Consider the following 27,598-nt stretch of genomic DNA (forward strand, 5'->3'; position numbering starts at 1 on the left):
CCCGTATTTTGAATTTCTCTAATAGATGGTTTGTTTAAACCCTAAATTTTCCTTTAAGGTTTTTCTTATTAATTGAAAACAATCATTTTTGTTTAAGAATATTTTTATTATGTGAAATATTTATGTTTTTCTTTGGTAGTAGGTACCTACTGTTTTTGATAATGTGGTAATAATATAACTTTTATAATATGGTTAATTATTTGACTGTAATTTATAACTTTCCTATGGTAAATTATTTTATAGAGAAATTCAAAATACTGGTAAAATTGCTAAGTCCCCAAGAGGTACCCAACTATAAGTAACATATCCTATACATATATAAGTACATATAAGGTACCTACATGACAAAGTTTTTATTTAAAATATTGCTAATATGTACTATATAATTCAGTTAATAAGTATATTTTGAATTTCATTTACATTTATATAGATAATCTACCAAGCGAATTGAGGTTTTTCATTTACTGTCTTAAACTCAATGATGTATAAGTTGTATATGATGTATAAGTAGTATAGGTACAATATATATACTTTTCAAATTGCCCGCCAAATCCAGAGAACTGTCAATTGTCTAGAAGCTCCGAAGCAAAGTATTTGGTTTTCTCTAGACGCAAGTGTCAAATCCCCTCTACCCATCGGCTCATGGCCAATAGGAGGAATCAGTAAGCTCACTCCTCGAAAAATTTGTTCCATGCGCGAAGTCGGCCAAAATTCTTTTTCCCGTGCGCATCCGATAACAGCGTGTTTGATACGTTTGCTACGATTGGTCGGGATCGTCATCTGATTTTATTTTGTGAATTTTTTGAGGTTGTGTTTTTGAATTGTATTGTTTTGGTTAATTTACTACTTTATTTTCATATTAATAATAGGTAGTTATGTATATTAATATGTGCTGTGAATGTGATATTATTTTCTTAAATCAGTAAAATGGAACTAAAGCAAGCAGAAAACTATTTTTACAAAGAAGAATGTAAAATTAAAATCGAAAATACTAACAACCCCTGTGATGCTGTAATTATGTTCCTATTCTGTTAAAACCCAGATAAAGAGAGTCTTTACAACTGATAAAAATAGTTATTTCTATGATGAAAATTCTTTGGACCAAATAAATAGAGAAGTTATTATTGAAGACATCAAAATAAAAGAAGTAATGCATGTCGAAAATGGTAAGTGTTGTTCTGATTATGTTTCCATAGGTATCTGTTCTGTAGTAAAATTAAATTGATTAAACATTAACACATCAATTAACTCATGCAAAGGCCAATTGTAGTGTTTGTTGAGTTTATACATGTAATAAGTATATGTACTTCACTCCTTGTATGCACATACTTACATATTTCAAAAGATAAGTACACACTTTACAAAAAGATCCAATGTCTATGGATCCGATACCTACTGGCCTTTTTGGATAATTAGACTTCTAATCACTAAATTTGTTTTAAATTATATATACTTGTGTTAGTGAAAGTACATTTTAGCTGTATTGTTGTAGATCACTGTAGCCTAAAATGTATTTTAATTCAACATATGAAAGTTCCCTGTAGAAAAAACCTTATATATTTGTATAAATTGTTTCAAGAGATTTAATTTAAATCAACATTATGATAGTCCACACTGAAAAATTCATGCACAATATTAATATACTTATTTCTTAGGATAATATACTTAATATATCACGATTTCTTAAAAGTCAGTATGCTAAAGATATCAGTTTTTTCTAAATAATAGCAATGAATATAGAGCATCTATATTCCTTGATAATAATTTATTTATTGTTTACAACTACTATTGTTTTGATCTGATGTATGAATGATGTATAAGCAGACCTTGCGATTCTCAACGAAGAATTGACGACTTCACTGGTAGTAGATCCAGGTTGACATAGGATTTTCAAGCTAATTATGATAATGATGTTGTTATGAAAGCCATATGAAAAACTATTAATAGAAAATTATTTGCAAATGTTTATAAACTAAATTCGCTCTACCGAGATTCACTTTGACACATTCGGAATAGGAAACATACAACACAAAAATTCCTACCTCACACTATTAACTGCTAAAATCAACTTAATCTTTCATTAAAAAAAGAAGAATTATTAGAAATAGTGGGAGTGTCTACTAATCTCATAAAATTTTGTGGAGTTTATTTCTAAAAAATATTTTTATTTTGTACAATAAATAATTTGCTCATTTGTTATCAATACATTATGATGGTGTAAATAAATAATTATTGATTGTCGTAAGGTTTATGTTATTTTTATGTCTGTTTACTATTAATAATATTGGCTATGAGCAGGTGCATTAGTTGTGTAGTAATTTCCAGTCACTTCTGACAACTGACCTTTCCAAAAAAAGAAATTACTAACGTCAGTGTCAAAGTGAATCTCGATAGAGCAAATTTAGTATAATATATGTATTTTTTAAACATTCCTTAAAAGATATTGTGATATAGTTTTTCCTTTCAAAAATAATGAAGTATGATGGACTATCATTTGGTTATGATTATGATTTTTGTAAATATATAATCATATTTTTTAAATTTAATTTTTATTTTAGATTTTCTTTATGATACAAGAAGAACTGAAGTTATTATAAAACCAGTGGCTGAACATTCATGACAAAAAGAACAACCCATTAAGTAGCCAGTATGCAAAAGCAACAATTAAATTGTGAAATTTGTTGTAGACCTGTGTGAAGAAACATTTAAGAGCACACACTGGAGGAAAACTTTATCAATGTGAAATTTGTGTTAAGCATTTTACTCTAAAATCTAATCTAAATCAGCATAAATATGTCAGTTCATATTTCGATACAGTGGTAAAAACCTTATGAATGCAACATTTGTGGTAAGCAATTGACTGCAAAAACAAATTTAAATAATCACATAAAAGTTCACACTGAAGGAGAAAAGTCCCACAAACATGAAATTTAGTCCACTATTTTTACTTTTTATTACTGCAGCATGATTCTTGGAAATTTATTGTCTTCTTTGTTTTATACCCTTGATCAGCTTGTAAATGGTTTTTGTTTAACTGTCCTTTTAGTTATATTTTATTTCATCCTAATTCTTGCACATTTTCATTTTTAATTTGTCACATGTACCGCATGTATTTTTCTTAGGTTTCTTTACACTGATATCAGGCTGTAAAATATGTTTTCATATATTTTATGATTAATCAAATTATCTGGATACATCTTCTTCTAAGGTTTAGGTATAGAAAGCAGTGATAGTGTAGAGTGAAGGTAAATATTTCCTCGATGACTGCCTTCTTTTCATATTTAATCATATTCAGTTGTTTTCTTTAGACATTCTTCAATTTTCACTTATTAGGTATACACAGTGTGTCTGCGTAACTTGGAACCATATGGAAAACTTTTTTTTATTATCAATGTTACCAAAAAAAGTTATTCTTCATAAACTGATCTGCTTAGTCTAAAACTTAAACTGCAATCATCAGATTTCAACCTTTTGTCAACAGTATACGAGGTATGTCAAAAAATATGAATTTCGCTCAAGAGCATGCTCAAGTACCTTTATTTTTCACAATGTTGAAAATTATTATTATAAAAAGTTGTTCGAGATTAAATACTATGTTTCAATATGCAATTACATCCTTCTAATTGAAATATTGTAAACTATAATAGTACCTACTTTACTCATGAGCGAAATTCATTTTTTTACATACCTCGTATAAAACTGATAAAATTGGATATATATTATGATTGCATCTTAGTTTTTAGACCATATTGACCTTTTTATAAAATATAATTTTTTTGGTAAAAATAATTATCATAAATAAAAATGATGTTGGTTGATACCATTACAGGAAGGGGCTTGCATCCAGATTATGTCAAATGTTTGCAGTTTCCACAATATTTTTCAATGTACATCATGTGACAATACACAACAGCCTCTTAGATTTTTTCTTGACAAGTGACCACTTAGCATAGATGAAACTAGTGGACTCTTTTCTGGTTTCAAAAGATTGTATAATTGGTTATTTGAATGACTATTGAGAATTTTCTTGGGTGAGACAATTTGCACAAGGATTTGACTCGGGAATGCTGTTCACAATATAATATATTGTTCATATTATTCAGTCTACCGAAACAGCTATATCTTCAAATATTAATAAATGCTGGTCTTTTGTAAACAATGAAAGAAAAAATAGTGCTTTTCCTAGTGGACTCAGGCAAAGATATTGCAAATTTATTTGCTGATTATTTTTGCACTTTATTCTCACAGTAATCTGAATGTGCCTGGTCATGAACTATCTTCATCCGATATTAATATAACTAAACATATAATTTTAATATCAGCTCTCTTTTCTTGATATTAATAAGGGCCCAGTATACCTCCTCTGTTTTTAAAGAAATGCAGTTTTAACCTTTCCAGGCCGCGAATTTACAAAACCTATATTGTCCTTTTCATGAGCATTTTTCAGTGCATAACAAATGATAGGAAAAAGGGTAAGTCCGTGATAATACACATTTATGACATTTATTCTAACATGACATTTTAGTTAAATCTGACAGTTGTCATATTTTATTTTCAATTTGGAATAAAAACAAATCAAATGTGTTTCTTGCATTTATAAAATGGTATTTTCTTTGATTTGTGTAGTCTTATAAATTATACAGATTATATTTGTAATATTATTATCTAATTAAAAAAAATTATTTTTTTTATTATGGCGCCATCTATCGATAACTAGAATAACTAGAATAAATGTTGTAAATGTATGTAATCAGCGACGTGCCTTTTTTTTTCTGTCACATACAATTTAATGCGTTAGAAAGAAATCGAAAAACTGTGACGCACTGAAAGATGATCATGAGAAAAAGAATACCAATACACAGCAGCGACTGAATTCGAGTAGGGTTTGTATGCAGAATATTAGTTACATATCCTATGCTATTTCGGTCCAGAAATTAACTGTATTGGTGTAGGATTTGCAAACCAAATTTTTGGTTATTACCGAGCAAATGTTTATACTGTTTCAGTCATGTAAGTAAAACTAATCAAATATTTACTAAATGGATTTATTATTATGTCTATCATAAAATTTAGATATGTTTTGAAATTTATAATGAATAATGCATATTTGGATAATATTAAAAATTAAAAACAAATGAATAATAACTAATGTACGAATATATACAGGATGTCCCTGTAAGTTGGAACCATATGGAAAACTCTTTTATTATTGACTTAACGAAAAAAAGATATTCTTCATAAAAAGTTCTGCATGGTCTAAAACCGAAGATGCAATCATATGATATTAAGTTTTATTAATAGTATATGAGAGATGTCAAAAAATATGAATTTCTTTCAAGAGTAACGTATCTTTATACAGAGAGGGGCTAAATTATGGAATAAATTCATTTTCTCTAAAATGGACGACTTGGGAGAAAAATACCGAAACAGGTCGATTTTTATTTTTAAATTATAATTTTTTTGCACATATTTCATAATAGTGACGTCGTCCATCTGAGCTTGATGACGTAATCGATGATTTTTTTAAATGGGAATATGGGTCATGTGGCACCTCATTTGAAAGGGTGTTCAATTCGCTATTTAATAATATAAACACAAATATCATTATTTATACAGGGTGGCCAAAAAAATTTTTGAATTATATTAATTGACGAAAAAAGAAGAATGCATGCAATTTATTTAAATCAAAATACATTTTATTGCTATCAATAAATAGAAAAAATGTTTATTTCACAAATAAACATTTCTTCTTGCTTAAATTAAATCACAAACAGCCTCCCACGTACATACCTCTTGGCAGTTTGAACATTTAATTTAAGCCAAAAACCAATGTTTATTTGCCAAATAAACAGTTTTTTCTAGTTTCTGACAGCGATAGACAGGCCCGACCAGAGGGGGGCAGGGGGCAAAATCCCCGGGGCCCGGGCCCGGCCGTTAGCAAATTTTAAAAAATTCCTTTTATTAAAATATTTTACAACAGATTGAATTTGCTTGCGGTTTTAATTATGAAATTATTATGAAATGATTTACTTGAAAACTGTTAGTAAATCAAACATCTCAGATATGTCGCTGAAACCAGCAAAACTTTTGAACAAGCTCGTGTCCCTTAATGTGACAAATCTTTTCCCCAATGTGTGCATTGCTCTTCGCATATTCTGTTGGCTACCAGTATCCGTTGCTCAGGCCGAGAGATCATTTAGTGTTTTGAGCCGAATTAAGAATTGTTTAAGATCTACTATGGGTCAACAACGATTATCTGATTTGGGACTGTTAAGCATAGAGTCGAAACTTGCAAAAACTCTTGATTTCGACCACGTGATCCAAAACTTTGCGGATATGAAAGCAAGAAAAGTTATGTTGTAACTAACAGTTCTATTGTAAATAATTAAAAACAAAGTTTAATTGTTAAAACTGTTTTAATTTTCTTCCTTCCTGTGTCAATAGCATGAGTGTTCACTATTACATATCCCAGTTTATGAGTTATCAGATTTTTGGGAATTTTCGTTCAACTGGGTTTTGGGGGGGGGGCGGCGGCTGGGTCTCATCCCCGGGGCCCGGCCTGGCTCTGGGCGGCCCTGGCGATAGAAAGTATTTTGATTTAAATAAATTGCATGCATTCTTCTTTTTTCGTCAATTAATATACAGTGGAACCCCGATAAGTCGGCCCCCGATAACCCGGAAGTCCGGCTAACCCGGACCGATTTTCATCAGACAAAAATTTAACAAATAAACAATTTAACAATTTTATCAAATAAAAATGTATGTAGGCCAAATAATATTTCAGAGATAATGTGTATTTGTGTAATTTGAACACATAAGTACAATAGTAAAAAGATTCATGCACACGGCGGCAGCCAGAGCGACCGTCTCAGCTTATCGGAAAGAACAGACACCTGTCTGTATTCCTTTTTCTTTATTTATGTCAAACTGTCTTAGCATTGTTTAAAAAAGACGTGACTATTTAAAAATTCTTGTATTGTGTGTAGTACAGCCTATTAATCACTTCCGTTCTGTAATGTAATCGTGCTTCAGATTGTGTTTGCTTTGTCTACGTAATGGTAACAAAACGTAAAAATGTTTACATTAGGTAGGATTGATAAAGACGAATCTTTAAAATAAATGTATTGCAGCATCATAATATGATATTATGCTACCATAGGTCTGGATCCCGCGTATGAAAAAATAGTTGATTAATAGCAAGCTAAAAATGTATTAATAGCTTAAGGGTGTCTAGTCGGATAAACTTTGATATATGAGAACACTGGAACAGGGGCAGTTTTAATTGTGGAACAGGTCAAAAATTTGGAACGGTCAGAACACGAAAATGGCACATTTGTTTTGTCCGACAGAACAGACTTAAACTCTCCGAACAGAGATTAAACTCTCATGCAAAAATCAGACTGCTATTTATCACCTGTCATAATTCCTGTCATTTGACATATTCTACATGTTCCACTCATTAAAACGCCAATTTGGTGATAAATAGCAGTCTGATTTTTGCATGAGAGTTTAATCTCTGTTCGGAGAGTTTAAGTCTGTTCTGTCGGAAAAAATACATGTGCCGTTTTCGTGGTCTGACCGTTCCAAATTTTTAACCTGTTCCACAGTTAAAACTTCCCCTGTTCCAGTGTTCCCATATATTAATGTTTGTCCGACTAGACACCCTTAAGCTAATAACAAATTTTCAGCTTGCTATTTATCAATTTTTTTTTGTACGCAGGATCCAGACCTACCATATTATGGTGTCGGTACATCTCTACAGTATGACTGAGTTTTTTACCAAGAAATGAACAAAACTCTACACTCTATACAACTATACGTAATTTAGATGTGTACTGTGCATATGTGTTTCATGTTTTTGTAATTGTAGTGGAGGTTATTTATTAATTTTTACTATATTCTCCGGCTAACCCGGATTTTCGATAACCCGGATCGGCCGCGGTCCCGATTAATCCGAGTTATCGAGGTTCCACTGTAATTCAAAAATTATTTTTTTGGCCACCCTGTATAAATAATGATATTTAAACACAAATTTTGTGTTTATATTACTGAATAGCGCAGAGGTCGGCAACGCGGCGCCCGCGGGCGTCACTGCGCCCTTCAATAAATTTTAATGCGCCCTTAAACTATTGTTAATTTAGACAAGAAATTCAAAACGTATATTTTTTGCATTATATATTTTTTAGGTCAAAAAATAGTTGGCGCCCGCCATGAATTTTTAATTTAGTATTTCACTCTTTACATTAAAAACGTTGCCGACCTCTGGAATAGCGAATTGAACACCCTTTCAAATGAGGTGCCACACGACCCATATTCACTATTATAATTTAAAAATAAAAATCGACCTGTTTTAGTATTTTTCTCCCAAGTCGTCCATTTTAGAGAAAATGAATTTATTCCATAATTCAGCCCCTCTCTGTATAAAGATACGTTACTCTTGAAAGAAATTCATATTTTTTGACATCTCTCATATACTATTAATAAAACTTAATTGATCAATTGATGCAATCAGATGATTGCATCTTCGGTTTTAGACCATGTAGAACTTTTTATGAAGAATATCTTTTTTTCGTAAAGTCAATAATAAAAAAGTTTTCCATATGGTTCCAACTTACAGGGACATCCTGTATATATTCGTACATTAGTAATTATTCAATTGTTTTAATTTTCAATATTATCCAAGTATGTATTATTCATTTTAATTTTCAAAACATATCTAAATTTTATGATATACTAATAAATCCACTTAGTAAATATTTGATTAGTTTTACTTACATGACTGAAACACTATAGATATTTGCTAAATAATAACCAAAAATTTCGTTTGCAAATCCTACACCAATACAGTAAATTCGCTTCCAGGCCATTGTATCACATATTTAATTGTTCCCTTCAAATTCCAGATTACTGGAAAGAAAGTTTTCTTAAACATATATTTAAAGATGGAGATAAATCTCTTGTTGATAATTATCGTCCTATTAGCATCATTGGTGTGATACCCAAAGTGTTTGAGAGTCTGGTTTGTGACTTCTTAAATCCTTTACTCGAGCCTAAACTTATCAATCAACAATTTGGGTTTAGAACCCATAGATCTACTGAGCTGAACCTATTAACTTATGTAGATTTTTTGTTTGACTCCCTGGAGAAAGGGTGTCAAGTTGATACAATTTTTACAGATTTCTCCATCGCGTTCGACAGGATGTCTCATGGTCGATAAGCTCAGAATGATTGGTGTTGATGAACCAATGATTTCTTGGTTTAGCAGCAGGGTTGGCAGGTTTAAACCAACATGCTTAAAGCCTTGGTTTAAACCAACTGGTTTTTTAAGAAAAAAACCTGTTTTTTTTTATTGAACCTCCAAACTGGTGTTTTTATTTAGAATCTTTAATACAGCTGCCGCAAATGAAGAAAATTAAGATAAATAAATTCTATTTTTTTACTTTAGAACTTAGCTATTTTGAATATTATTACATTTGAAGATGTTTTTTTTTGTTATTTTAATTTTTTGTGTGTGTAAATAAAAATAAAAGCTGTCTTAATCATTTTTTTCATTGTTTATTACTATTATCTTATAAAATAATTTATTTACTTTTAAATTATTTAGACTTACGATACTTTGCATCAAGTAAACCTGATTTAAACCAAATAAACCTGTTTTTTAAACCTTGATTTTTTGCCAACCCTGTTTAGCACCTACTTGTCTAATCGTAGACAGACAGTAAAAATTGATAATTTTCTTTTCAAAACAATTCTTGTTTGTTCAGGAATTCCTCCAGGCTCACATCTTGGGCCTCTTCTGTTTAACATTTTTATAAATGATATTCATAAACGTTTTTCCTCTTCCTTTTTTTTGGCTGTTTGCTGAAGACTTACAGTTGAGCTGTCTGATTAAATCTCCCAATGACTGTGATAAACTTCAATATGAGCTAATCAACTTTTTGGATTGTTTTACAAGAAATGAGATGAGTCTAAATGTAAAGCCATTACATTTTCTCGGTCCAGATCCCCAATCAAATTTGAATATAAGATTGGCCAGCATTACCTTGATAATGTACTTTCAAATTGCTATGATATTTCAATATGATAAATTGCTTTCAAATTAAACATTTTGGACAACTACAATGACACAGATTTACTATGATTTACTTAGATACTAGCTACTATATATAATATATGCCACCCATCTATGTGTCATAAGAAGAGAGATTTGTATTACTTTCTACAATAGGTATAATAGAAGTCTGATTAATAAAAATCTTTTTTTTAATTCTCTGAATAGAAATCTACTTTGATTTTCTAGATATTTAATAAAGAAATTAAAAACAGCTATTTAGTGTTTTATTTAGTTTGCAGTAGTTATTTCCTGTAAAATTTTGCTTAATTTTGTTCAGACCATTTTCCATAGCACCCAATTACAATATGTTTTTATTGTACATTTATGGTAAAATTTAACAAAATTTAGTATAAGGTTCTAGAAATAAAAATGGATAAAAGTCGTTTTGGATATATGCGTGGCAGGTCCACAACAGCAATTTTTATTTAAAGACAGCTGATGGAAAACTTGAGTGAAAGAGAAAGACTTGCACATAGTATTTATTAATCTTGAGAAGGCATATGGCAAAGCTACCAGGAACATACTGGTACTAAGTAGGAAAGGAGTGCCGGCTGAATATGTGGTGCAAGATATATATGATGTGGTAACAATTAGCATTATAGCAAATGCATGTGAAATTGGTAAATTTTGAGTAAAATTAGGGTTCCCTGCTAAATTTATTCTGATTCATCCTGGATCAGATAATAGCTAACCTTTAATGGATTCTTGGTTGTTAATGTAAGAAGATATTTTGTAGAAAAATTAGAGAGAACTGTAGGAAAACTAGAGCAGTTAAGATAGGCGCTTGAAGAAAAAGGATTAAAATTAAGTAGGACAAAACAGTATATTTTTTTAAAGATAGTATTCCAAATCTGCATAGATTAGTTAGCTTGGATAGACAAGAAATCACAAAAGATAATAGTTTTATGTATCTGGGATCGACATTACTGTGCAATGGGGAAGTACATGGACATAAAGTTAATAGAAGTAGAGAATTAGATGAAGTGGAAAGTGGTACGTGGAGTAGTGTGTGATAGAAAGCTACCAATAAAACTAAAAGGTATGTTCTATAAGACTGGCTTAAGACCAACTATGTGAACTATAATGTATGGTACTGAATGTTGGGCAGAATACACTTCCGAATTTTATGTCTTGTTTTGATGTTTTTTCAGGTTAAAAAGTAGTGACCGGAAGTTTGGCAAAAATGACTCAAAATTAGTGATAGCCTATATCAATAGATGAAAAGTTCACAAAGAGTTCTAATATCAACTTTCGGACATGTTGTATGAAAACTTAGGACTTATGAAGTCCAATTGCTTGTTTAATTTTTCGTATGCATTAGAATATCACTCCGTATTTATTTACTGTTACTGCTAAGAAATCTCAAAAACTGAAGAACTACTGCCTTGTCTAAAGAGCTAATGGGAAAACTAATAAGAGGACATTTCTATTTCTACAGATTAAAAATTAATAATACATTCGAATTATAAATTATATTTTGATTTGAGGATTTCAACTTTACAATACCAATTATAATAAAAATAGTATTTCAAAAGAACAAGTAGTGAACTATGAATACAACTTAACAATATTTTCACAATCACAACTTACATAAATAAAATTATGAAATTAAAAAATGTGACAAATTCGAGTATTAAAAGGTACTCTTGCTTTAAGTCGGTAAAATACACCGTCCGGACACTGGTTTCATAATAACTTCAGTTCTTCTTTTATTAATATGAAGAAAATCTAAAATAAAAATTAGGTAAGTTTAAAAAATATAATTATATATTTATGTGTACAAAATCATAATTATAACCAAATGATAGTCCATCATACTGATTTTGATCTACCTTAATTACTTTTGAAAGGAAAACCATATCACGTTATATTTTAAGGAATATTTAAAAAATACATATATAAACATTTGCAAAAACTTCCTATTAATAGTTTTTTATGGCTTTCATAACATCATTAGTTGCGTTCGCGGGTACCTGATTTTGTCAGAAAATTGGAAAAATTGTCAGAAAACGCACGCGCATTTTAAAATAATATAAATATTATCGTTAACAGATAAATATACAAGGTATATTTATCCAGTATAATTTAATAATTAGTTATTAATATTAATTAAAAGTAAATGTACCTTGTATATTTATCTATTAACGGTATTATTTATATTGTGAGGTTAGAAATTATTGTCAGCGACAATTTGTCAACTGTACCTGCGAACGCACTTATTATCATAATGAGCTTGACAATCCTATGTCAACCTGGGTCTGCTACTAGTGAAGTCGTCAATTCTTCATTGAGAATCGTAAGGTCTGCTTATGCATCATTCATACATCAGGTCAAAACAAGAATAGTTGTAAACAATAAATAAATTATTATCAAGGAATATAGATGCTCTATATTCATTGTTATTATTAAGAAAAAACTGATATCTTTAGCATACTAACTTTTAAGAAATCCTGATATATTAAGTATATTATCCTAAGAAATAAGTATATTAATATTTTGCATGCATTTTTCAATGTGGACTATCATAATGTTGATTTAAATTAAACCTCTTAAAACAATTTATACAAATATATAAGGTTTTTTCTACAGGGAACTTTCATATGTTGAATTAAAGTACATTTTACGCTACCTACAGTGATCTACTACAATACAGCTAAAATGTACTTTCACTAACACAAGTATATATAATTTAAAACAAATTTAGTGATTAGAAGTCTAATGATCCAAAAAGGCCAGTAGGTATCAGATCCATAGACATTGGATCTTTTTGTAAAGTGTGTACTTATCTTTTGAAATATGTAAGTATGTACATACAAGGAGTGAAGTACATATATTACATGTATAAACTCAACAAACACCACAATTGGCCTTTGCATGAGTTAATTAATGTGTTAATGTTTAATTAATTTAATTTTACTACAGATACCTATGGAAACATAATCAGAACAACACTTACCATTTTCCACATGCATTACTTCTTTTATTTTGATGTCTTCAATAATAACTTCTCTATTTATTTGGTCCAAAGAATTTCCATCATAGAAATAACTATTTTTATCAGTCTTAAAGACTCTTTATCTCGGTTTTAACAGAATAGGAACATGATTACAGCATCACAGGGGTTGTTAGTATTTTGGATTTTAATTTTACATTCTTCTTTGTAAAAATAGTTTTCTGCTTGCTTTATTTCCATTTTACTGATTTAAGAAAATAATATCACATTCATAGCACATAACTACCGATTATTAATATGAAAATAAATTAGTAAATTAACCAAAACAACAATTCCCAAACACAACCTCACAAAATTCATGAAAATCAGATGGCGGTCACGACCAATCAGCAAACGTATTCACTGTCATCGGATGCGCACGTGAAACTGAATTTTGGTCGACTTCGCGCACATTCACCAAATTGGAACATCGAAAACAATGTATTTTTCGGGGAGTGAGCTTACTGATTCCTCCTATACTGTGGTTAGACTATGGGTAAAGGTTAGTTGACCGCTAGGTTTAACCACATATTGTGAAACTGGTCGTTATTTGTCCAGGTGTCCATAGCTGGACAACAATGTAATTCCAACGTGTTTGATTTTTATGACTTGTTCAATAGCTATTGGTACCATCGTGATTTATTTTTTTATCTGATTCCCTAACAACACACAACATTCCAGGAATGTACTACCAAAGTTCTATCAATATTTGAATGTCCTGGACATTTAGGGAACATTCGGTGAACATCTGTTTAAATTATTCCTGGAATGTTACCATAAGACATTCTGTGAACATACTACCAATGTTCCTATATTTTAAGTTGCGAAATAATACATACGTGTAAGAGATACAACATTACTTATAACATACCAGACAAACTAAGTGACATTTTAGGCCTACAGTGCAATAATATGTCAAATTTAAAGAGTTTCCCAAGATTATAAACATACAAATGTAATAAAAATTATTGTTCGCGAATATTCAATTTGGAATGCGATTTTGTTAATAAAAAAAATACTTATAACTTATGCAAAACCCAAGAGAGGCATTTATATTTATTTCTTTTGCGTTCATTTTCAAATTCGCCGTGCATATATTTTTGTGCATGGCGCTTGAGACGGCATCACGTGACTAAAAACGACCAACCAACGACCTCGCTTCGGCCATCTTGGCATCTTCATCTTGGCGACCTTGGCTTGCCGTGGATTGTTTTTAGTTGTTTGTATTATTTGTGCTTTTTAAGAATATTTTTTTAATTCGGATACTTTTATAATAGCTTTAATAGTATTATTAACATAGTGCATAAAATGGTGTCCTGTTTTTAACGCAGTTGGAGTAGCAGAAACAAATGTAGATAAAAAAATCTGCAGGAATAACGTTTCAATTATGACAGAAGCTCAAAACAAATGACTGTGAATGAAAAGCCCTATTAAAAGGTTAGTATGCAAATATGTAAACGAAAGCATGCCCTGTATTTCAGAAAATAAATTAATACTATTAATACCCTAATAATACTATTCATAAAAAATCTTTTAAGTAACGTAGATATAACAAAGTGAATAAAAGGCATAAATCAGAAGAATTATTATTTTATTTTATAAGTTAATAATTGGTCATATCCATTTATTATTTTAATAATAATTGTGAATAAGCCACAAACTTCGCTTATTCCTAACTAAAATAGTAAATAGAGATAGGTAATAACAAAAGGATTTGTAAAACTAAAATAATTCTTTTTGCGTTTTTGCTAGTGTATGCGTTTATAAATAGGATGGTAGACCACACACTATAATATGCAGTACCAACTAATGAATACACAGAATATTATAGTCGATTTGCTAAACTCAGTCTCAGTACTAATTACTGTAATTTTGGCAAAATTGGCCAAAAACAAAAAAAAAATACCTACTAAAATCACTAGCCAGTTGTGTCTGAGTTTGGGGAACCGACTATACTAATAAACAATTTCTAAGCTGTTTTATAATAATTTTGTGAGTTCATTAATCATATTTTTTATTTAAAACTAAAATTTGTTAATAATGCTTAGTAATGCATATATTTTGTATTTTTAGCTTTCCAGAAGATCCTGCGAAGAAGACATGAAGTATAGATCAGATTTGTTAATAGAGGAGTATGTTCAAAACACTTTTTAGAAAAAGATATTGACAGAACTTCACTTTCATCTGTTCGTTTGAGAGACTGTGCTGTTCCAATAGCTTATGTCACACAGGTATATGCATAACCTAATTAATAATACAGTCCGTACAATATAGATACTGTTGTAATTCATTATCTACATCGGAGATCCAAGTTGACATTGTTGCCCAACTACAAAAAATTTTTGAATTCATTTTAAGTCAAATATATCACATAATTATTGCGAAGTAGATTATACAACAAAACAGATTAATATTCAATGTAAATAAATAAAAACATCAGAAATCGAAAACAAGAATTAAGGTATAATCTTATGTTACAGTTATTAAGGTACCAAGGGTATTATAGGGATATACGTTGACCGAAAGCGTTATTATTATAATACCTGTGGTGCCTTCAACGTTTAATGCCCGACTAAATTATTCTTTATATGCGAAAAATTTGAATGAATTTTGAATTGATTAGTTTTTAAATAAGTACATTTACCAGTAACAGTAGTAACGTAATTGTGGTAACCATAGTTTTACTTAGGTTGATATTTGTCAACTTGACAGTATCTAAGTCGTTATTTAAATTTAATGCCCAAGGGCGTTATATCGTACTTAACAGACTTCGAAATGTCATTATTTGTCAAATAATGTACCAGTAGGACATTAAAGTAAATAATAAAAACAATAAATATAATGAATACTAAATACTTATTTGTTTGTGAAAAATCTATTTCTTTGTGGCTTTTTTGTAATTAATTATTCTAATGGGGAAATAAGCCACAATTTACTTGAAAAAATAATTTTATTAAGGTTTCTACTTCCACATCGGATGTCGTTGTCAAAATACAAAATGTTCATTATTATTATTTTATTTATTAAATATTATTTATTATTTATTTAAATATTATTTAATATTTATTTTTTTATTATTATTATTTATGCATATTATTACCTGTAAATAATATTTCTTCTGATTGTTAATTGTAAAGGATAGAAAAATTACCTTTTATTTTATTTTCTTTTAGAATCAGCTGAGAGAAGTGGTCTACAAAAAACCAGAAAGTAAACGGAATATGTGGCTACGAAAAGCAAAAGAAAGGTTTACAAAGCAAATGTGACACATTTTTTTATAATATTTAGGAATGTCAGCAAATTACATTAAAAAATGTATGTAAAGATTTTTTGCAATAAAAATGTTTATATTTATCAAGGATGTATTATTTGGTATGGCCATATATCGTCAGTGATGTGACAGTACCTCCTATCTGTTTTTTTCAAGAGATTTGTAAGATAGACTAAAAACTTGTTTCGGCCACCTCCTGTTTTCATATATTTTTTGACTTGTTTTGCAGTAAATTCAACTATCTATTTACTACAAAAAAAGTCAGAATACGTACGAAACCAGAAAGTGACCTTAAAAAATGTTTTTCGTCTCCTGCAAACCTCATGAAAAAACATATAGGAGGTATTGTCACATTACTGACGATATATTTCAGTGAATGTCTAAAAAATATACTGTGAATGTTCAAAGAACGTTCGTAGACATTCATGGAATGTTCTAACAAGACATTCAGTCTAAAAATATACTGTGAATGTCCAAAGAACATTCATGGAATGTTCCAACAAGACATTCAGTCTAAAAAATAGACTGTGAATGTCCAAAGAACATTCGTAGACATTCATGGAATGTTCCAACAGAACATTCTAAGAATATTTAAAATGCTGACACAGCACTTTCCTGGTACTTTCCAGGGACATTCGTGTGCATTTGGGGACATTCCAGGAATGTTTTCAATGTCCTGTGTGTACATTCTAGGAACATTCATGGAATGTTTTGTGTTATTAGGGTTGGTTCTTTGCTGATTACTATTGCTTTAGTTTTCTGAATTGTAATTTTCATATTAAATTCTTTTGTTCTTATGTTAAATCTGTGGACTACCTGTGTGGACTTATGATTATTTAAGAGCATAGGGCTTCATGATATGAGTCTTATTCCGCTGTCTATATCTATAGATTCTATAAGTTGTCTATTTCGTTTGTTGTTTTGGTAGATGTTTTTAATAGTTTTTATGATGTCTATGGGAACTCTCTATTATACAGAAGATGGATTACATCTTTGAGTCTTACTCTATCAAATGCTTTCTTTAGGTCAACTAGAGACAGAAATAGTGGTCGATTATATTCAAGTGATTTCTCAGCAATTTTCTTTATGATGAAGAAATACTTATCGGGAGTCATTAATAGTATCATAATATTATATATAGGGAGCGGATTTATATGCGATCAATTTTGATGAAATATGCGCATTTATATGCAGTAAAAAATTACGAAATATGCACAAGATATGCACAAAAATTCAAAAAATGCGCATTTCGAGAAACCACAAATTTTCTGTTCTATTCTATTCTAGGGGGATCTTTTACAGGGGGCGGCAATCTTATTTATTATCTTTCAAATAAAATCATTATTTTTTATACAATGCAATTTATTCACATTTTTTACAAAAACTGATACCAATAGTTACCTATTTAAAATAAAACAACAATATCACTATATATATATATATATATATATATATATATATATATATATATATATATATATATATATATATATATATATATATATATATATATATATATATATATATATATATATATATATATATATATATATAAAGAAGTTTGGTATTATTGACTGACAATATGTAGACTTTAGTTTTTTATTGAGGTTGCAGTCATTTATTTCTAAGGGGCAGGGTAAGAGAAACTCTGTGTTATAATCAAGCTTTCGCAAAATTTATTTGCTTCGTCAGGATTAGCTAAAATTATTATATAGTTATAAATAAATACAACGAAATGAAAGAACATTGCATAAAAATTAGTACAAAAATAAATAAGCAAATAAATTTTGCGAAAGCTTGATTATAACACAGAGTTTCTCTTACCCTGCCCCTTAGAAATAAATGACTGCAACCTCAATAAAAAACTAAAGTCTATATATATATATATATATATATATATATATATATATATATATATATATATATATGTGTGGATGTGTGAATATATATATATATATATATATATATATATATATATATATATATATATATATATATATATATATATATATATATATATATATATATATATAAATGGTGGATGTGTGAATTGTTCGTAAGGGGATTTTTCCACATTCTCTATTTCATCTATTTGATATATATATATATATATATATATATATATATATATATATATATATATATATATATATATATATATATATATATATATATATATATATATATTTGATTATAATTCACTAAAATGTGTTTTTCCAAATTTTTCACGAGGAAATATTTTCTTTGATTAGATAAAATATTTTTATAACTTGAAAAACTCCTTTCAATATCAACAGAAGTAATTGGGGCGCATTAAAATAACTTGTTAAAGACGAAAATTCTGCACCAAAATCAATTTCAAAATTTCCATTAAAAATTTCGCATAGGTATATGTCCTCCAAAGTTTTAAAGCCGTTTAAAGACGGGATCTGATCTAAAGCATGAATATTTCAATTTCCGTTAGAAAATCGTAAATCTATGGTTAAATCTGTAAATTCTCTTAACAATAGGGGCTTTAAAAGAATCACCAGAATTACAGGTACCTACTAAATTGGGATACAAATTGTACTAAATATAATAAAAGTAAATAAAATTCGGATTTCCCGGTAAACCATCCTTCATCATTTTAACATCCTACAATCATTTTATAACGGCGTTCTATAAGCACTATTAGTACTTTGTGTAAAGATCGGGCATTTTCTAAGAAAAAATGAAAAGACAGTGAATGAACCGTCTCTCTTCAGGTAGTTAATTAATAGATAGACCGTCGAATTAATAGATACGACAGCCTGTGCGGGGAAATATTTTGTGTCGAATTAAAAAATTAAATTTTTTTTTGACTTAAATGTTTTTAAATATGCACAAAATATGCATGTTTCTTTAAAAATATGCAAAATTTAGTAAAGGGCTCAAATATGCGAAATATGCATGCAATATGCATTTAGCATAAAATCCGCTCCCTAATTATATATGTTACAGTTCAAGTTGATTATCCAGTTGGAGTTGACTCCAACTAGTTGGAGTCAACTCTAACGGCTGGTTTCAGTAAAAGTTGATTATAAATATAAAATGAAGATTTATATTCAACATTTACTAGTAAAAGTAGACTCCAACTAGGAAAAGTATACTCTTCCCAATGCCATTTAGTAAAAGTTGATTCTGATTCACACAAACAGCCGATTCTAGAAATTAAATGTTACTGAATATGTTCAAATTAGTCTAGGCTGTATCGTCGCCCCCGTTAGGTAAATTATTCCAGTTCGATTTTTTTTTGCACAAACTTACTAAAAAAGAGGTCCTCTTCGACCAAATAACGAATCCACAGGGTGTCAGATGGTGGTACTGTGGTCAAAAAATTGTTTAAACAATTTTTTTAAACAAACTCACAAAAAGAATTTATTTAGGACAATTTTCTTTACATCATTTGGGTCATTCGGAGCAAAAGAGGTCTTTTGTGATTTTTGTGTAAAATTTTGTTGTTCTCGAGGTTAAAAAAATACGCGATTTAAAATTTGCAAAATACGAAAATGACCATTTTCAAGGCTTAATAACTCAGTTAAAAATTATTATTATGAAAGTCCGAAAGTCACCAAATAAAATTTTAACAACCCCCTACAAGATACTGAAGAAATGTTTGTTATTATTTTATTACGAAGCGGTTATTTTTAATTATTAACAATGAGCGCTAGGAGCGTATTGACGCAGCTATCAATGTGAGTGCGAGTGAGATGCACCATTGCACCATTTTGACATTTAAAAATTCAAACTTCTGTCAAACCACAAAACTGTCAAAACTTTTTTTGTAATTTATAGCTCACATGTCATCACCATGACAAGTCGAAAGTTCTTCTTCTTGTGGTGCTTTCTCCTTTAGTGGAGGTTAGCGACTACACTGGCAAATCTGTCTCTGTCCAATGCGGCTCTAAACAAAGATGTTGAATCAAGGCCGGTCCAGTTTCGGATATTTCTAAACCATGAAATCTGGCGCCTACCGGGACCCCGTTTTCCTTCACTCTTACCCTGGATAATCAGTTACGTGAGGCGGTACTTTTCGTTTCTCATTATGTGTCCCAGGTAGCTAACTTTTCTGATTTTAATGATTTTTAGCAGTTCCCTATCTGTACCTATTCTCCTCAGAACATATTCGTTGGTGGTGTGAGTTGTCCAAGGTATTTTCAAGTCTCTTCTATAAAGCCAGAGTTCAAAGGCGTCCAACTTGTTCATCAGTGTTTTGTTGTGTCCAGGCCTCCGTTCCATACAAAAGTATTGACCACACATAGCAATGCAGAAAATGACATCTAAGGCTGATATTAATGTTACTGTTACAAAATAAGCTTTTCATTTTGATAAACCCCTGTCGGGACCTCTATTCTCGCTCTTGACTCCTTGTTTTTAATCAAGTTGATTGTTGAACCAGCAACCAAGATATTTGTACTGGCTTACGTATTCAAGCTGTTGGTGTTTCACATATTTATTGGAAGAGAATTTTTGTTCCATGATATTCTTAAAACTTTGGTTTTCGCAGTATTGATCTTCATCCCCATTTTCCACAACTCTCAGTAACCCTATCCAACAGTATCTGCAGAGTATGGCCCGAATCAGTCATTAATACTGTGTCATCTGCATAGCGGATGTTATTTACTCTCTGACCGTTTATCCTGATTCCTTCTGAAGGGTGCGATAAAGAGTTCGCAAATATTACCTCAGAGTAGACGTTAAAAGTATGGGTGATAGCACACAACCCTGTCTAACACCTCGTTGTATTTCAATTGGCCTTGACGTATTACCATTGGTCTTTATGTTTGCTGTCTGATTCCAATAAATAGCCTCTATAATTTTAGAATCTCTTTTGTCGACTCCGATGTCATTCAATCTTTCTATCAAGGTCTTGTGCTTCACCCTATCGAACGCTTTCTCAAAATCTATGAACCAGATAAAAAGGTCTGCTTGCTGATCTTTGTATCTTTGTGCCAGAGTTTGAAGACAGAATATTGCTTCTCGTGTCCCCATACCTTTCCTGAAGCCCACTTGTTCTTGACCGGTGACCTCATCACATTTTTTATAATATATTCTGTTCTGTATGATACGCAAGAAAAGCTTCAGAATGTTATTTAATAGACTTATAAGGCGGAAGTCCTGGCATAATTTGGCGTTCTTCTTTTTAGGCAGTGGTATGAAGACTGATTCAAGTTATATTTTAGGGATAGTCCCTGTATTGTAAACATTATTAAATAGTCCAAGAAGAAGGTCTAAGTTTTCCTCGTTGATTAACTTCAATAGCTCAGCTGGTATGTCATCTTTTCCTACAGATTTGTTGTTTTTTAGTTGACGTAGAGCATATTCCTGTTCGGACTTTAATATTGGAAGACCTTCGTCGTTTTCGGTATTTAATGTAGGAGGTTCTCTGATGTCATAGAAGAGTTTCTAAGTATGAGTTTCTGAGTATGTCGTGCCAGTGAATTCCTTGAGTTTCTTATACAGATGGAAGTCATCATGTTTTTTATATAAGTTTTCGATTTCTGCACATTGTTCTGTTATCTATTTTTCTTTTGCAATTTTTATTTTTTGTTTAATGGTTCTATTTAATGATTTGTACATTACTTTGCGCTGTTTGCATTTTCTTCTTCCATCCATTAAATCCAATATTTCCTCTGTCATCCATCTTTGCTTCCGTGGTCGCTGTTTTGTGAGCATTTCAGTTGCCGTTGTAAGGGCGTGTCTGATTTCCTCCCGAAGGCGAAAGTTAAGGATGTTTAATTACATGAAAGTGTGCTAAAAAACAGTGCGAAAAAGTAAAACTCATTTAAAATACATTGTTACTTCAGACACACTTTAAACTTTTCATGTACTGCTATCTATATTTACAATTTTAACACAATAAAACCTTAACAATTTTACATAATATGAGATAGAGTAGATAAAAATTATTTTTGTGAATTTGGTTAACAAAAATTTATTAAACAATTTTTCGACCGCGGTACCGCGTGACACCCTGTGTATTTGTTATAAGGATTGTTATACGGATGTATTTCTTTGAGTACGTTTGTGCAAAAAATCGAATCAGAATAATTTACCTAACGGGGGCGACGTTACAGACTATACTAATAAGTAGTTGAAACGATCAAAACAAAGAAACGCACACTCATCAAAAATGCACTTGAGATTCTCGTATAATCAACATTTACTGAATCGATCCAGGAAGAGTCAACTTCAACTAGTAAAAGTTGATTTAAATTTTTAAAATCAACTTTTACTGCTCGTTTCAGTTGGAGTTGACTCCACTCTAACTGAGAATCAACTTGAACTGTAACATATATATATATATATATATATATATATATATATATATATATATATATATATATATATATATATATATATATATATATATATATATATATATGTATATATATATATATATTATCATATTATTTTATATATGTATTTAAATCGTTACAGCACTGTATGATTAGATTATCGTTGGCTATACCGAAAACTCGAAATATATTAGAATATGTCACTACTAATCCTCTCTATACTTAATACTACAGTTTGCTATAGTAGTTCCATTTTATCTTTGCCCATGTGGCACGATTCATTTTCAAAAAAATTAAATCAAAACATAAAGTGAAACGTACGCCGATGTGTATAGTATATAGTAAACAGTATACAAAATGTATATACACATCGACGTTCGTTTCACTTTATGTTTTGACTTAATTTGCTTGAAAATGAATCGTGACGCATGGGAAAAGTTATAGTGGAAGAACTATAAAAATGTTGATGTTTATTTTATACATTGTGCTTAAATTTTGTGTACGTAAAATCAGTGACAGCGTGACAATTGTATAGGCTATGTATGTAGTCCAAAATCAAACATAAAAATAGAAAACCCCCCGTTAAGATAAGCATAATTCCCAAACACCCAGAATTAAATTTTTATCATTTTCTTTACGTTCTATAAGGGCAATTTTAGCCCACCACCCCTCTCACTCCACGTACACACAAAACCGTCATTTTTTCATTTTTATTTTTCTTTCGGTGTTTATATCAAAAAATATATTTCTGATTTTTTACAGTTCAGATTTTTCCGTAAGGTTTTTCATTTTGAAAAATTCGAAAAATTCTTATTGAAGGGTTTTGGGGGTTTTTCTCCATTTTATTAACTCTAAAATAGACCAACTCAAGATTTTTTTATAGGTTTTATACAGAGAGAGTCTGTAAAGTGGAATAAATTCAATATCTCAAATACTAATTGTTTTTTTGGAAAATGCTCAGACCCGTCGATTAGTATTTCAAATTGTCCTTTTTGACATTCAATAAAAATGTATACAGGGTGTCCCAATTTAGAGATATGACGTCATCGTCGATTTTCTTAAATGGCAACACTGTCATTTCGATAGCTAATTTGATAGGGTTTGTAAAGTTATACATAACTGCAAAATATCAAATTTTTATTCTCTACCATTTACAAGATAAGAGAAAATAACAAAGTTATATCTGTAATTTGGAATATATTCAATAATTAAAATACTAACTGTTTTTTTGAAAAATGCTCAGACCCGTCGATTAGTATATCAAATTGTCATTTTTGACATATAATAATAATGTATACAGGGTGTCCCAATTTAGAGATATGACGTCATCGTTGATTTTCTTAAATGGCAACACTATCATTTTGATAGCTATTTTGATAGCGTGTGTAAAGTTATACACATCTGAAAAATTTCAAATTTTTATTCCCTACCATTTACAAGATAATAAAAAATACCAAAGTTATGAAGAACAAAAAGTAATCAAATAATAATTGAATTTATTTATTTCAATTAAGAAAATGCTCATAACGTTGCCCATTGACAATTTGACAATAATTGAGGGCAACATTATGAGTTTTTGCTTAATTTATTGAAATAATTAAATTCAATTATTAGTTGATTCCTTCTTTTTCATAACTTTGTTATTTTTTATTATCATCTAAATGGTAGAGAATACAAATTTGAAATTTTGCAGTTGTGTATAACTTTACACACCCTATCAAAATAGCTATCAAAATGACATGTTGCCATTTAAGAAAATCAACGATGACGTCATATCTCTAAATTGGGACACCCTGTATACATTATTATTATATGTCAAAAAGGACAATTTGATATACTAATCGACGGGTCTGAGAATTTTTCAAAAAAACAGTTAGTATTTTAATTATTGAATATATTCCAAATTACAGATATAACTTTGTTATTTTCTATTATCTTGTAAATGGTAGAGAATAAAAATTTGATATTTTGCAGTTATGTATAACTTTACAAACCCTATCAAATTCGCTATCAAAAAGACAGTGTTGCCATTTAAGAAAATCGACGATGACGTCATATCTCTAAATTGGGACACCCTGTATACATTATTATTGAATGTCAAAAAGGACAATTTGAAATACTAATCGACGGGTCTGAGCATTTTCCAAAAAAACAATTAGTATTTGAGATATTGAATTTATTCCACTTTACAGACTCTCTCTGTATAATTTGAAGTTACTGAGTTCTTAAGGACATTTAAAAGATAGACAAAACAACTTTAGGACTCCAACAAACCATGTTTTTTCATAGTTTTTAACGGTTTGTGCCACGTTTTGCGAAGTAAATCATATTTTTGAGAACGTTAGAACCTGAATAATGCTTTTAATTTTTTACGTTTTTTTTTGTTTAAACAATAAGACTCCCGAGTTAAGTTTTATCCCGCCATTCTCTACACTATAAAATACCTTTTTTTCGTTTTTATTTTTTTGCGATGAGGGTTTTAATCAATCTCAAAATTTCAAAAAATTCACATCCATTGTTCAAGCTTTTGTAACATATTTATATTTTTTATAGACCCATAAGTTGAGTGTATATAACCTAAAAATCATTTTTTTTTCGTAAAAATGATGGGCTAAAATTAAGCTATATTATTTTTTTTATTACATAGAACGTGAAATATTAAAAAAAATTGAATTCTGGGAGTGAGGACATTTTGCCTATTTTAACGGGCGGTATTCTTTAGAAGAATAAAAATAGGTTTCTTAATTAACTGACACATATCTAACAGTAACCGATATGCTAATCTACTCTATTAGAGTGTACCTTTGCTAAGCAATATAAAGCAAAGCAAAATATAGAGCAATTGGATATATTGAACATCGAAGAAAATATTAAATACACTAAGCTATCTAAGCATCTGCCTAAATTATTGGATCTAGAAGCAGCTGTTGGCAAATATCTCCCGTGTATTATATTATGATTATTACTCATTACTTTTATGTATTAATTTATAAAATAAGGAAATAAAAGAATAATACCGCTGGCCGAAATCAGTGATCAAACAAAATCCTGTTTTGCTTTCTTAACTAAAAAAATGTCTTGAGTCTTGAGAAAACGAAAACTTTTGATTAGCATGACCACAGCGTCTCATCTGCAAAGTCTCAGTCAATTTTGACAAAAATAAAGAAGAAATACACCACGAATATTTGCAGGAATACGACAACTAATAAGGCTAAGAGTTTAATCTCGTGTCACGTTTCAGGGAGATCATTTCGAACATTTTTGTAGCTTTCCGACTATTTAAATTTTTTTTTGCTTATGTAGATCTGTAAAAAATGAGCAATAACTACCTTTCAAAACTCACCAGATTTTATTTGCATATTTTGACCGGCTTAAGGGCAATAAATAATTTCCCGGTTGCAAAAAACCAAGCATTTGCGGACATATGTTTATATAGCAAACTGTTATTATTTCTTGATGCAGACTCAGTCCGTGAATTTTCTAGAATACTTAATGAAACTATGGTGATACGTCGGCCAATAGCAAGACCTACGAAGAGATGGATAGTCGAAGTGAGAACAGATGCTAAAGACATATTGAGAGTGGATAATTGGAAGAGAGTAGCTAAGATAAGGTATGTTTGGAGGCGGATTTTGGAAGAGGTTAGGACCCAACTTAGACTCTAGCGCCATAGGAGAGAGAGAGAGAGAGAGAGGGAGAGAGATAGAGATAGAGAGAGTGAGAGAAAGAGAGATGTAGAAGAGAAAGAATATATATCTGTTTAATTTGTACTATTGGTGGTACTCTATTATAACCCTAAACTATTCGGCTATAGTATGTTATTCGTGGTCTTTATCTTGGTTTTGAATTTTTTTCCAGATTTTTAAACCTCTTTAGTGTTTATTATCAATTCGAAACGTATTTCTTAATTCTTGTACCTGCTTGTTAGTCTAGAAAGCCACTGCGCATCCGCTAGGAAAAATATTCTGATTCGGATTTTTTGCACAACCTTACTAAAAAAGGACTCCTTTTAACAAATTTGCATGTTGCCAGGACCAAAAGGTGGTCAAAAATTTTTTAAACGTTTTTTTTTTCGTTTTTTTCCTAAAATTATTTTTTTACATCGAACAAAGTTTTTTTTTAGATTTTTTGGATCATTCTAAACAGAAAAGATTTTTAGCGACTTTTCTCTAAAGTTGAAAAACTGAAAATTTCAATGTTGCCAAGGTAGGTAGATTTTCTTTAAACATCAATTGACGAAATCTTGAAGAGTTTTTTGCAATACAATATCGAAAACCCCTTTGTTTTTTAATTGCTAATCAAACGGGCGCGACACTATTTTCAACCGTTGCAGCGTTGCATGTATTATAATGTAATATGCGTAAAATGTGCTGAAAAATATCCTGATTCAATTTTTTTCACCATCTTGCTTGAAAAGGTTCCCTATTAACAAATTTGCATGCTGAGAGGGTCAAAAATGGGTCAAAAAATGTTTAAACAATTTTTTTTAAACTTCAAATTTTTTCCGATTACATCTACATGCAACGCAACGGTTGAAAATAGTATCGGGCCCGCTTGATAAGCAATTAAGAAACCAAGGGGTGTTCGATATTGTATTGCAAAAAGCTCTTCGGGACTTCATCAATCGATGCTCATAGAATATCTATGTACCTTGGTAACATTGAAATTTTTGGTTTTTCGCATAGTTTTTGAGGGTTAAAAATTGCCGATATTGCAATTTTTAAAATTTCAATCGCTTATATCTCGAAAACTATCACATTTAGAGAAAAGTCACTTGAGATCTTTTCTATTTGGAATGATTCAAGAAACCTAAAAAAAACTTGGCCGATGCAAAAAAAATAGTTTTAGGAAAAAAAAAACAAAACCTTTAAAAAATTTTTTTACTGCCTTTTGATCCTGGCAAC

General features: G+C 30.1%; 1 protein-coding gene and 3 long non-coding RNA genes across 4 annotated transcripts in view; 2 read left to right on the plus strand and 2 right to left on the minus strand.

Moving 5' to 3' along the window:
- LOC114329602 (synaptotagmin-15-like) overlaps window positions 1–27,598 on the minus strand; it is a 465,421-nt gene that overhangs the window by 14,301 nt on the left and 423,522 nt on the right. The window lies entirely within an intron of this gene.
- LOC126888170 (uncharacterized) lies at window positions 659–7,483 on the plus strand. Its single transcript, XR_007699441.1, has 2 exons — window positions 659–1,166; window positions 2,559–7,483. It is a non-coding gene; the product is annotated as an uncharacterized LOC126888170 (long non-coding RNA).
- On the minus strand, window positions 11,568–13,586 carry LOC126888169 (uncharacterized). The gene is made up of 2 exons (XR_007699440.1): window positions 13,071–13,586; window positions 11,568–11,842 (listed from the first exon to the last, which is right to left on the minus strand). It is a non-coding gene; the product is annotated as an uncharacterized LOC126888169 (long non-coding RNA).
- Window positions 14,227–16,460, plus strand: LOC126888168 (uncharacterized). Its single transcript, XR_007699438.1, has 3 exons — window positions 14,227–14,543; window positions 15,180–15,337; window positions 16,280–16,460. It is a non-coding gene; the product is annotated as an uncharacterized LOC126888168 (long non-coding RNA).

The sequence above is a fragment of the Diabrotica virgifera genome, chromosome 7 (genome assembly GCF_917563875.1).
Source record: "Diabrotica virgifera virgifera chromosome 7, PGI_DIABVI_V3a".
Classification (NCBI taxonomy): Eukaryota; Metazoa; Arthropoda; class Insecta; order Coleoptera; family Chrysomelidae; genus Diabrotica; species Diabrotica virgifera.